A 12,203-nucleotide genomic window follows, 5' to 3' on the forward strand; every position below is an offset into this window, starting at 1 on the left:
AAAGTAACACAATGACAACAAAGGTTATACAATTATAAACAATGTCAAGCATGTCCTGCTTAGTCAGCATCCGTCTCATATTGCACAGTGCCAAAGCATAACACTATCATTCAGTGTTATCTGCACACATATGACCATATCACATATTACAGTAGGCCTATATAATGAAGTATATATGTTGAAATCCTGGTGTATCCTATAAATAGTAATACAATTATCCAGTTCTTATAAAATTGCAATGATGGCTGCTGGTCTGTAAATAGCAGTTGGCAACAGTAATAACAACAGAAAGCGATTTGCAGCAGTTTACAGCAGCATTAGCAATTAGAAACTGAGAGCAAATTAAGAGCTAGCTTTTGCAACAGCCATAACAGTTAGCAACACAGGAGCAATTAGCAACAGCAATGGCCATCAGCAAAAGAAAGCAAGTAACAGCTAGCTTTGCAACACCTATAACAGTTCGCTATAGCAACAGAGGGCAGTTAGCAACAGCATTAGCACTTAAAGTGGCAGTAGGCAGAATATTTTTGGCGTCATTGGGCAAAAATTCCATAATAACCTTTCAGCATATTGTAATTCAAGTGTTCTGAGAGAAAACTAGACTTCTGCACCTCCTCATGGCTCTGTTTACAGGCTTTAAAACAATCTAGCCCGTGACGGGAGACTTTGACCAATCACAGGTCATTTTATTGAGAGCGTTCCTATTGGCTGTGCTCCGGTCATGTGACTGAAACTTGGCGTTCCTTCACCAGATTTCACAATGGCGGCGGCGTCTCAAACTTTCTCATTTTACAGCTAAACCGTGCACTACAAGATGATTCTGAAAACATTTGAGGCGAGAAATAGGCATTAACGTAACAGAATATTGATTCATATTTGATCAGCGCTCGCTGCCTAGTTTGACTGTTTGGTCAGAGTTCGCGAGTGATTGACAGCCGGCTCTCATAGACAGCAGCTGGACAGCAGACCTCAGATCAGCTCTTACTGCTTGTTTTCCTCCAGTATGTGAAATCTTGCAGATGCCGTTAGGAGCACCGGAGGACGGAGAGGCACATGATTTTTTTCCAGGTTACCTGTGTCATGTTCTACTGTCATAATCATATTTTCTCCAATCTCGCCTACTTCAACTTTAACAAAAGAAAGCAAATTGAGAGCTAACTTTGCAACAGTCACAACCGTTAGCAGCAGAGGGAAGTTAGCAGCATTATTAGCAGTTAGCAACAGAAGGTCAGTTAGGAACAGCCATAGCAGTTCGCAACGAAAAGCAATTAACAGCTAGTTTAGCAACAGCTATAACGGTCAGCAACAACAGGGGACATTTATAGCAACAGAAAGCAATTGCCAGTAACAAAGTCTTACGTTGAGTAAAGGGTGAGGGTGAAAACAGTGGTAGCAGTCTACCGTTTCAACCACTGGCTATTGACTAGTTAAATAATAGGCTAATTACATAAAGGTGAAATCAGTCAGTGGCAGCAATAGAAATTAAATAGACAACTCCATTGTGTGGATGTGTGTAGGTAGCACTCAGCTGATCTGGGTGCCACTAATGACTACATGTCCCCATCTGAACCTACACAATCAGCTCCATCTGCTACAGTAACCTCACATAACCTGACTCATTGATTAAATCACATCCGGGTAACACACTGACACAGTACTGTGCACCAAGTCCTTTCTTAGATGGCTACAACGATGTGTGAAATTTAAAGCACAACAAAGCTATAGCCTACTAAACACCAAAAAATCAGATGGCCACATTCATTGTAAAAGTAAGACACTTCATATTATACATTACAGCCTATACTGTGTTTATGGTGAAATATTGCTATGTGAGCTGACCTAGTTTAACTATTTTCTGCACTTTTCTGTCGGATATGTGCAAACCATGGCAGGCTGGGTCATTGGAAAATAAGGAGAATATGATTTACGATCACATGTCCATGCATGTTAATGTTGGTATAGTACTGTAAGTGGAAGGAAAAACCACATACTATCAATAATGTAGGATGACAGTGTTATGGAAACTTTTCATTACATATTGGTGCCTTCAAATGGGGTTGTGTTTACCGCGTTCATGAGAAAAGTCCATATGAACGCCCCCCTCTCGGTATTCACGACCTCGTAAGTGGAAAGTTTCTGAAAGCTCTGAGTTTTTACGAGTTGTGACGTGTTTGTTGACGTTGTCAGAAATGGCGGAGGCCATGGAAGTACATTTTTCAGTGAATAATAAGATAATATATTGTAATTTTAATCATATATTGTTTTTGAGTGTGAGGAAGATGTTAATATTCCCAACGGCCTCGTCTTTTTCCTCTGTCATTATGCCTTTATATTTCCTTCTTTATGTTACCCGCTTGCTAGCTTGCTAAATTATTAGCCTCTGTGGCTTCTAGATGCCGACAGTAACGTTAATATTGCCGTTGCTCAGCAACGGTGTTCTCACGACTTAACCACTCGAACGTCAAGAATATCGTGTACACGACTTCCCATGTTGTAAACACGAGCTCACGAGTTGCATTTGAAGGCATCATATTGCTGGTAGCAGGCCTACTGACAACTTAAAAATGTGAATGAAACGCTATTTCCTTTGCAACTAAAGCCTGTTAATAGTGTTTGAACCACACAGGAAGATAAAGAAAATAATAATTTCCCTTTTGATGTTTTTAGGATTTTTTTAAACATGATTTTGCTCAGGCGGTTTCTTAGCTCTCCTACGTTACTTGCGGGTGAGCTAAACTGCTCGCAAAATTAACAGCGAGCGGACAGGCTGAAACGCTCAGGCCGAGATAAGTTAGTCGGCATGCTGACAACACAGACCCTAACACAGAGCCCTTTGTAATAAAACATGGTGAGAAGATTCAACGACATCACACCACGAGGCAGCTGCAGGCAAACAACCTCCCTTGATTCTTGACATGCTCTCCTCCTCTTGCACTCTTTCAATCTGTCACCCTGCCTCTCATTATCTCCACCCCTCCTCCTCCTCCTCCTCACATCCTCCCCACCTTCATCCTCTCCTTCACGCTACTTCCCTGTCTTTTATCTCACCCTCTACCTTGGGTGCTTCTTTTTTTGCCAGCGAGCGAGCCTAATTACAGCAGAACCCAGTTTTTCAGCTTTCCCTTGGGAGTGAAGGTCGTTTTTAGAAAATGAAATGCTTGTCACGCGAAAATGTAGTCGACTATCAAAATCTTGGACCAAAGCTAATTCAAACGGTGACAATTGTCACTATCTAATTTGTAGCTTCAGTGCATTTAGTGGCATGTTGTCAACAGAGATTTTCAAACGCCGATCCACAGCAGAATATAGACCCAGTTTATTTCTGCCTTGCATATTTTGCCTGTTCAGATGCCTTTGAAGTTGGGGTAAAAAAAAATGAGGCTAAAAAGAAAAATGGTAATATAGAGACAAATCCACAATGTTGACAGAAGAGATGTTGGAATAGCTCATGTAGTCTTACAAGCTATACCTTCCAGCAAAGCCTTGCAAGAAGGGATTTTTTGATTCAGGGCTTTGCTTAAAGAATGGAACAATGGCTGTGCAATGTCATACTCCACCATACCACCATATTTCTACTTCAAAAACAGGGTATTAAAGGCATATTCTCAGGCACTTTTAGCATACAATACAAACTTTGCTGGCAATACATTCATTGAAAATTGATTGCACCACCATGCCCAGGAACTCTTGGGAGGCCTCTGTGATTCATCATTTTATGTTATTACATCCTGTTCACAGCTTGAGCATTAGGACCAAGTGCTGAGAGAGTAATGTGGGTATAAACATTAAAATATATATATATATATATATACACAGATAGAAAATGTGTGATTCATTTGCGATAAATCACAATTAACTGTGGACAATCATGCGATTAAATATTTTATATATATATATGATTAAAATATTTAATCGCATGATTGTCCGTAGTTAATTGTGATTAATCGCAAATGAATCACACATTTTCTATCTGTTCAAAATGTATTCAAGTATTTAATACTCTTATCAACATGGGAGTGGGCAAATACGCTTGTTTTATGCAAATGTACTGTATGTATATATTTATTATTGTCCAGAAACAGAAACACCCAAAACATATTTCATTTGCTGTCATACTGGACAAAGAAAAGCATAAAATCCTCTCATTTGAGTGGCGTGAACCAGCAAAAGTTTAGCATTTTTGGCAACAAAAAAAAAATCTTTCGATTGATGATTAATTGGCTGATGTTTCAATTCTCTTCATATCTTTGTACAATTACAAATCACTTGTGCAGGAGTATGAGAACAACATAACCGAACCATATTTGCAAACGTGCCTCGTGAATTCCCGGTTTAAAAGAGAAGAAGTCTACGCCGGGCTTATTAGAGTGCATACTCATCAGTCTAATTAACAGCACACAGCACACACCTCTCTGTGCATAATAGGGTATACTCTCCGATCAGCCTAATTACTTCTGACATATTGGTGGCTGTGATAGCAGTGTGCCCACCTCCCCCGCGGTGTTGCACCTCCTCAACCAACGCTACACGGCTGAACAAAACCAAAGCCATTTTATGGCAGAAGAAACAGCAGGTAAATCTGTACGATATTGTAGCAGTCAAAGAGGCTGTTAAATCTTTGTTGTGGCCCAAGAGGGAGGAATAAAAGTATTGCCATCACAGACGCTGAATTAGAAGTAATATTACGGTTTCACTGCCTCCACCTCTTTATTTTTTCTCTATGTGTGTGTGTGTGAGATGTACAAGTACAAGTGGTCAAATGGCAAGTGAGATCGGTTCATCTTATGCTAATTAGCCTAGTGTGTTCTAACCAGATTAGTGTACTGTTCAAAGACTGCAAATTAGTGCTGATTTATATCTGAATGTGTGTGTGTGTGTGTGTGTACGGTATACATTGTATGTGCCTCTGAGAGAAAGAAAGAAAAGTAAGCCTGGGAGCATCACACTCGTGGTTAAGGAAGCACACCAAAATAACACGCAGATATGCACATACACACTCGCCTAACACACGCTAAAAGCCCTCCTGGAGTGAAAGACGTCATGCCGCCAGCAGAGGCGGCTGTTGACCAATCAGGCGTTGAAGTGAAATGGCACAGCGTCACGGAAGAACAACTCAGTCAAGAGCACACACACACACACACATTCAGACGTAGATGTGCTCTTGCAGTAATCAAATATACGTAGGCTATACATGAATACACTCTCATACACACAAACATACTGCAGGACCCATGCAGAGAAGCTTCTCTTTTATTCCAACCTCACATGCCCCCAAAATCAATTATGAAGACAATTATGAGGCTGCTCTGAAAATCTGAAAAACTCATCCACACTTGTAACCTTTGCGAACATTTACCTCTCCACAGGAAGTGATGTAATTAGAATTAAGCACTAGAATGAACAGCTAAACAAGAAGATGGTTCGGATTTTAAGAAAGAAAGAATAAAAGCAAGTGTACATAATAAATCTTGTCAAGTTTTAGCTCCTGTCAAAAATGTTTTCTTGTATTGGCCCCACAGGAGCTCCAGCAGACTCGGTATTATACTCTAGTGTCTCAAAACTGCACGCCGTTCCCTTCAGCTACACTTTGGCTCGTACACAGCCTGCAAAGTCTCACCCGATAATTTTCAACATTCAACATCAATCTGAAGTATACTGGCTAATGGGCTGACCCTGTTGTCTTAAAACAGCTTGCTCAGCAGTTCAAAAACACATTGTATCAGCAAAAAACAGACATAACTATGCAACAACAGTAGATTTACACGAGGAGCCGCGGATGTTGTGGACGAAATTACAATTTTGCTACAATAGCATGACACCATCATGTCATAAATTAAAGAGAGAGTTTGGTTTTGGGGCGTCTTCTTTTTTATCCATTTACCCAGAATGGAACAAACACATACTGATACTATTTTAGGTGCAATTTGAAGATATACTATACAGTATATTACCTTTAAATTATTAAATTACTGGATGTCTATGGGATCAGGAGCAGCTCCACTTCAAAAGTAGGGAAATACACCTACAGTACAGTACTTTACTGTATGGATAGTGAGTCTAACTCAACTACATGTTGTAAGACTCGTCAAAATCAAAGCAATTGGCTGTAATATCCTGATTTGTAGCCCTTATGGGTGAAGCTCCCCCCACCAAAAAATGCCACCTATTTTTTGTTGATGTAGCCAATAGCGTCTTTTAGTGAGACCTTCCCTGCCGGTCTTTCAAACTCCACACCTCCAGTTCATATTGCAGGCTTTGTGCTATACTTTTGTCTTCAAGCCCAAATAACCAAAGCCCCCAGAAGACATCATACAATGCAACATGCAAGTTACGTTAGTGATGTTTGTCACGTGTTTTGTAGTGACAGTTTCCGTACTGACGTTACGTTGTTTCCTGTACTTAGTTTACATACTTATTTTAAGCCCAACCACAACGTTTTCCCTTAACCTAACTTAGTGGTTTTCTTGCCTAATCCTAAATCAGTGGCTTTGTTGCCCCCTGCTGGTACTGCATGTTAATACAGGTGTTTAATATTCAAGGCAAAACATGACACTGACACGCTATCCTCTGGTGGAAAGGTGGGTCTATTACAAGCTTTGGCATAATATCAGGTTGTAAACTGACCTTTATGTGTCAAATTGGTGGAATGTCCCTTTAAAACCTGTCTTAGTTGATGAATTTTCAGCATTAAGGCATGTAAGTACACTTGAGTACCTGATTTTCTGATATAAATTGAACGATTATTGATTCAAATGAGGTAGAAACTGTCTAAAAATCAAAAGCAAACAATGCCCAACTAACCAGTGTTTCATTTTTTTTGCATCATCTACTACATGTTCCCATGGTCCAGTGGGCTCTGTGACAAGTCCATTAAGCATTGGACTACAAACCTAAGCTACGTCTTAGGCTTCGGTAATATCTGAGAGAACCATAGGTTCTGCTGTATCACATTTATCAGTCATCCTCTGCTAACTTTTCCTGCTAATACTGGTATTAATTTCCTACTTGATTTCTCCTCCTCTGTGTGCTGCACAAAACAAATTAGACACATGGGGCTCCTGGTCTTCATGTATTAATAGCTAATCTCTGTTTATTTGCTTTCAAACACTGCAGGGACTTCAGGACCCAGGCATGCCACCATATGTACCAGTTCCGCGAAAGGCCAACCTGCAACCTGACAGTTTATTAGTGTTGATGATGAACACAAAAGGACTCCGAGCCATTAGTTGAACTTTTTGGGGCAATTAAGAGGTTGTTCAAGTGATAAATCTCACTGAAATTCTCTACAGTTAAATGTCTTCCTCTATACTTTTATTTGATTACTTTAAGTACCTGTGTTGAGAAATCTTACTGCTTCTTTCTGGCAGTCTATTGGCTTTGTTCCCATTTTCCTTTTTACTAGAGGTGATGTTTTTTTTCCAACCAAGGTTAGTTTGTGTCAGGAGCACAATCCTGATGGTAAAATATTCCTGAGTGAAAGTTCCACTTGACATTGCTCAATTGCTCTTTGTGGTGTTCAGCTCCACTCTTATTTATGCACATTCAAACTCCTTTTTGTAGTTCAAGACCCTCCATCCCTACTAAAATAATAGACCATGGCACACGGATCATTCTGAAGAGAGCAATTCGGGTGAACAACATGCAATACATTATAAAGTTACATCATAGTGTTACAGTAAAACAGGCAAATATGGCTTTGAAGAAACTCCTTAAATAACCGAATATGAGGAAAGCATCAGATGATTGACTTTATTTTTTAACACAAACAAAAGGGCTTCTTTAGGTTAATCACTACGATCGCTAGAGGTCGCTGTCGTGTTCTTTTATACCTTCTTTCGGTGATCTACCACGTGAATAGATGAAAAAACCTACTATTGGGTGTAGTATAGGCCCCTAATGACCCACATCTATGGTGCTTATAGCGACTGATAACTCCTATTTAATAGCCTGACAACAGTTTAATCGGCTGAATCAATTGACTAAATTGGTAATTTAAGTGGGTTTACTGTAGTCATATAGTGCTTTACTTCTTATTTAATGAACCATAAGGGCTGTAGCTGTAGATTATAATATGGAAGCCTGATACTAATGCCTTTGTAGATAACACCTATTGATTTTACGTGTCAGCCTGTATCAGTGTATCAACCTTCACTATCACTTCATATAAGTAGGTAGTAATGTGATAATCTTTTCGCCCTCAGCTGATCTCTTACATGACAGCAACACGCACCAGTGCACTATGTTGACACTGTTGTGATGTTGTGTATATGTGACATGTTGTGTGATATATGAAGGTGATATGTTGCTATTTATCATTGTGACTATGTTGTGTTGTTGTAACTGTGCTGTTGCATACTGTATCGTCACAGATCCCACCAGCTGTGGTTAATTGAAATGAACCGATTTAAACCTGCAGTACGCAGAATGGTTTTGGCATCATTGGGCAAAAATTCCATAATAACTTTTCAGCATATTGTAATTCAAGTGTTCTGAGAGAAAACTAGACTTCTGCACCTCATCATGGCTCTGTTTTCAGTCTTTAAAAAATCTAGCCAGTGATGGAAGACTTTGACCAATCACGGGTCATTTCAGAGAGAGAGCGTTCCTTTTGGCTGGAGGCAGCTGTCAATCACTCGTAAACTCCGATTAAACGGTCAAACTAGGCAGTGCTGATCAAATATGACAGTACACTACAAGATGTTTCTGAAAACATTTGAGGTAAGAAATTCTTTCAAAGATTACCTGTCTCATGCACTACTGTCAGGATATAGTGACCGTTTTATAAAACTAACTTTTTCTAACCATATTTGCTCCATTTCTACACACTGCTGCTTTCAAGCTGCACTAATCAGTATTTTATATTACAGTAACAATGGAGAAAATGACTAAGAAATCGCACAGCTGCCACAAATATTCATGTCACAAATTATCGCCTAACTCAGCAGTTCCCCTCAGATCTGTGGAGAATTTTAGCATCTTCTTGCTCATTTGTCTTGTTTTTTATGGCCAGCAATTTTACATTTTCTTCAAGTTTTTTCCAGCAGCAGCAGACAGCTGATTTCAGCAAAAGTAGCTGGAATAAACCCACTGTGTACGCTATATGCCCAACACCAAACGCCAGACGTTAGCGACTAGCAGGGGAGCATAGTGGAGCATTTAGAAGCTAAAGAGCCAGATGTTTCCCTCAGATGTTCATGAAGACCAGACAGCTAAAAAAAAGAGTGAATATAGTACTTACACTCATAAAGTGATGAGAACAATGGCTCCGAATGAATGCTAATGTCGCTCAGCGTCTGCCAAAAGTGTAAATAGGCAGCTGTTTCCCTAACGCACTCACCATATCAACTTTATGAGTTGATGTCAGCGTTACAGCTTGTTCAGCTCCCCACAAGTGGCCGAAAACATTTTTTCCAATATATCTTCAAAAAATGTGTGACCCTCCCATAACGCCAACCCAAAGCACCAGCAGCGAGCATGAACCACCTGACAACAAGGTGATAAACAGATAATAAATGGACACGGATTTAAAGACATTCATCCATCCATCACACTCGTTGTCGACGTTTTCAGGCCAAATGTGCCCACCAAGCAGACAGTGTGCTCTCTCTCTCTCACAGCTACAGATCTGTAGGATCAGATGTGTGCACAAGTGTAACCAATGCCTTGAGGTATCAGCTTGTTTTTCTCTTTGCTGACACGTCGTTGTTGCTGTGAATGGAAGCCGGGAGAGGCGCAGGGCCGCTGTGTTAAAAAGAACAACCGAGCTGTCACACATGAGCACTTATCTGTGTCCTGGTTTCTTATTGAACAAGCAAACACACACAACACACACACACACTTTCAGCCTCAGACTTTGTGGTCCCTCTCTTTGTTTCTTTCTCTGTCTTGTCCCTCACAGTCTGATTTCACCTCTCCTCTCATTCCCCTCGCGCATCTGTTGTTAACAGCCTTGACCTAGAAAATTTGTGGTGTCATGACTTCACTTGATGAAAGAGGACATGCCCGTCACTGTCGGAAAACATATCATGTCATCGCTGTCCTATATAGAAACCTTTTATCTGAAGAAGGCCTGTTAAATCCCCTGATTCCTGTGCATTTTAACAATTTACAGCTTCCTCCATCGATTCTGACAAAAACAAATCACAGTTGAGAAATGCTGGCACATAGCTCCTATAATGTAGGATTTCTTTACAATAGTATAGTTTGATGATTTGTCACAAAGACATAAAATATGATAGATAATTCAATACAACACAGTAAAACAGGGCAGACCTGCCAACATAGTCTTTAAAGAAGCAGGGCAGGTTAACACAGAAGATGTATCGCGGTCCTCGAATTTATGATTGCTTGTCACAGTAGAGGCTTGTCACTATAAATACAACTGCAACATATTGAGCTTAGACAACAGGGTGCGCTAGTCACTGTAAAATTAAATATATAACTAACTTATTGTCTTTTAGAAAATAGGAACGGCACAACAATAAAAGGAGAACATATTGGGTTCGTATTTTTAGAACTGAGCCCTGATGAAGCCTGTCTCTCTCTCTCTCTCTGGAAGAAAGCTTAACATGAAACTGCCACTACCACAAAAAGAAACGTGCACACACACACACACACGCACGCACACGCTCGCTCAGAGACACAAGCACTGTGTGAAGCATCCAGTCTGTCAATGTGGCAGAATCCTTTGTGCCTTTGTGACTAACACAAGGGGAACAGGCCTCTAACTGACATGCTGTGTTTTTTAAGGAGAGCGACGCCTGTAGACGCCACATTAGACGTCGTACCATGCCGGGTCGTTTGTGAATGTTAAGTGCATTGATGGGATGGGTAATTCACAGAGCTACATGAGTGGGCACCGGTGAGGCCGATGTAGCTTCTGTAAGCACAAATAAAAGTTTATGTGCTCATTTGGCAGCATATGGTGAAAGGGAGGGGCAGCTATTTGTCCTCTTTTGTTAAATGGGAACATAAACTGATAAAATAAACTAGAATTACTACCTTGCGGTTGTATGTCTCTGCCACCCAGTCAAGTTGCAGTTAACATCCATGTCTGTCCAAAATGTCATAGCTTTATGATTTCATCCAAGCCCCCAAGAAGAGCGGCGGTCGTTGATGCCAATTTTCGTAGTGGCCAAACGGCGGTACTACAACTTCCGTGTCCGTCACGTGATGCCATTGGGCCCAAAAATACTTTTTCCCATTGACTTACATCAGGAAAGAGACGTCAGCCAGATTTGATGTGCTTCACAATTAATGCATTTCAATGTGTAGGCAGTGGCGGGCCTTTACTGTTAAACCTGGGGTGTTGACAATGTCATTTGTGGTTACCATTACCACAATGTAAGGTCATTTACAGTACAGGTAATTTGTATACCCACAAAATGAGTTTGTATGTAATCCACGTAATTGTGAACCAGGAACTATAAAGAGCGACAAACACCATGTAGGGAGGAGGTCAGGATGGATGGGTGGTCTACCCACCAGACCACCCGACCAGAAGTCAACGTTGATTTATGTGTCACTTAACTTGTGTACTTAAGTTACGCCACTTCCGGAGTTATTGTAACCCAAACCACGATCTTTTCCTAAACCTATGTAAGTAGTTTTGTTGCTTAAACCCAACTAAGTAGTTTTGTTGCCTAAACCTAACCAAGTTGTTTCCTGTGAAGACGGGAGTATTTTGAAAAGACTGGAGCGGAAATTGACACGTGGACATTCGTAGGAAAATGCACGAAAAATGAGGAATACGTTTTCGTAAGTATCATACGAACCGTTGAATGAGGATTTGTTGCAAAGTTACAGTTACAGATATAGCCTCATGTTTCTTAACGTTACTGATCCAAATGTTCCATGCAGCAAAGAAGCATTATAAAGATATGGGGAACAAAAAATGCAGTGGTTAGGATTAGTGCTCAGCAGCATGAGGTTCGGTATCTGATTTGGTATCGGGAGAGGGCAAAGTCGGATTGACGCATCCCTAGCTGCTGCTGCTTGCTGTTTGATGTTTATCTGCAGAATAATAATTGTACTGTAATAGTGATTAATGCACCCCTCAGCATGTGGTAACTTGATATAGTGGGGTTTGATAGGAGATGAATGCTTTAAAAGGTCAAATATAAACCCATCCATAAAGTTGGGTAACTCACAAGAGACAGATTAAAAACAAATGGTCAATGTTGAAGCAGAGATATCCAGATTTT

General features: G+C 40.4%; 1 protein-coding gene across 2 annotated transcripts in view; it reads right to left on the reverse strand.

Annotated features, from left to right (window-relative positions):
* The window catches only part of LOC141767558 (ephrin type-B receptor 1-B-like), a 98,846-nt gene that overhangs the window by 62,472 nt on the left and 24,171 nt on the right, over positions 1 to 12,203 (reverse strand). The window lies entirely within an intron of this gene.

This window comes from Sebastes fasciatus, chromosome 5 (assembly GCF_043250625.1).
Source record: "Sebastes fasciatus isolate fSebFas1 chromosome 5, fSebFas1.pri, whole genome shotgun sequence".
NCBI lineage: Eukaryota > Metazoa > Chordata > Actinopteri > Perciformes > Sebastidae > Sebastes > Sebastes fasciatus.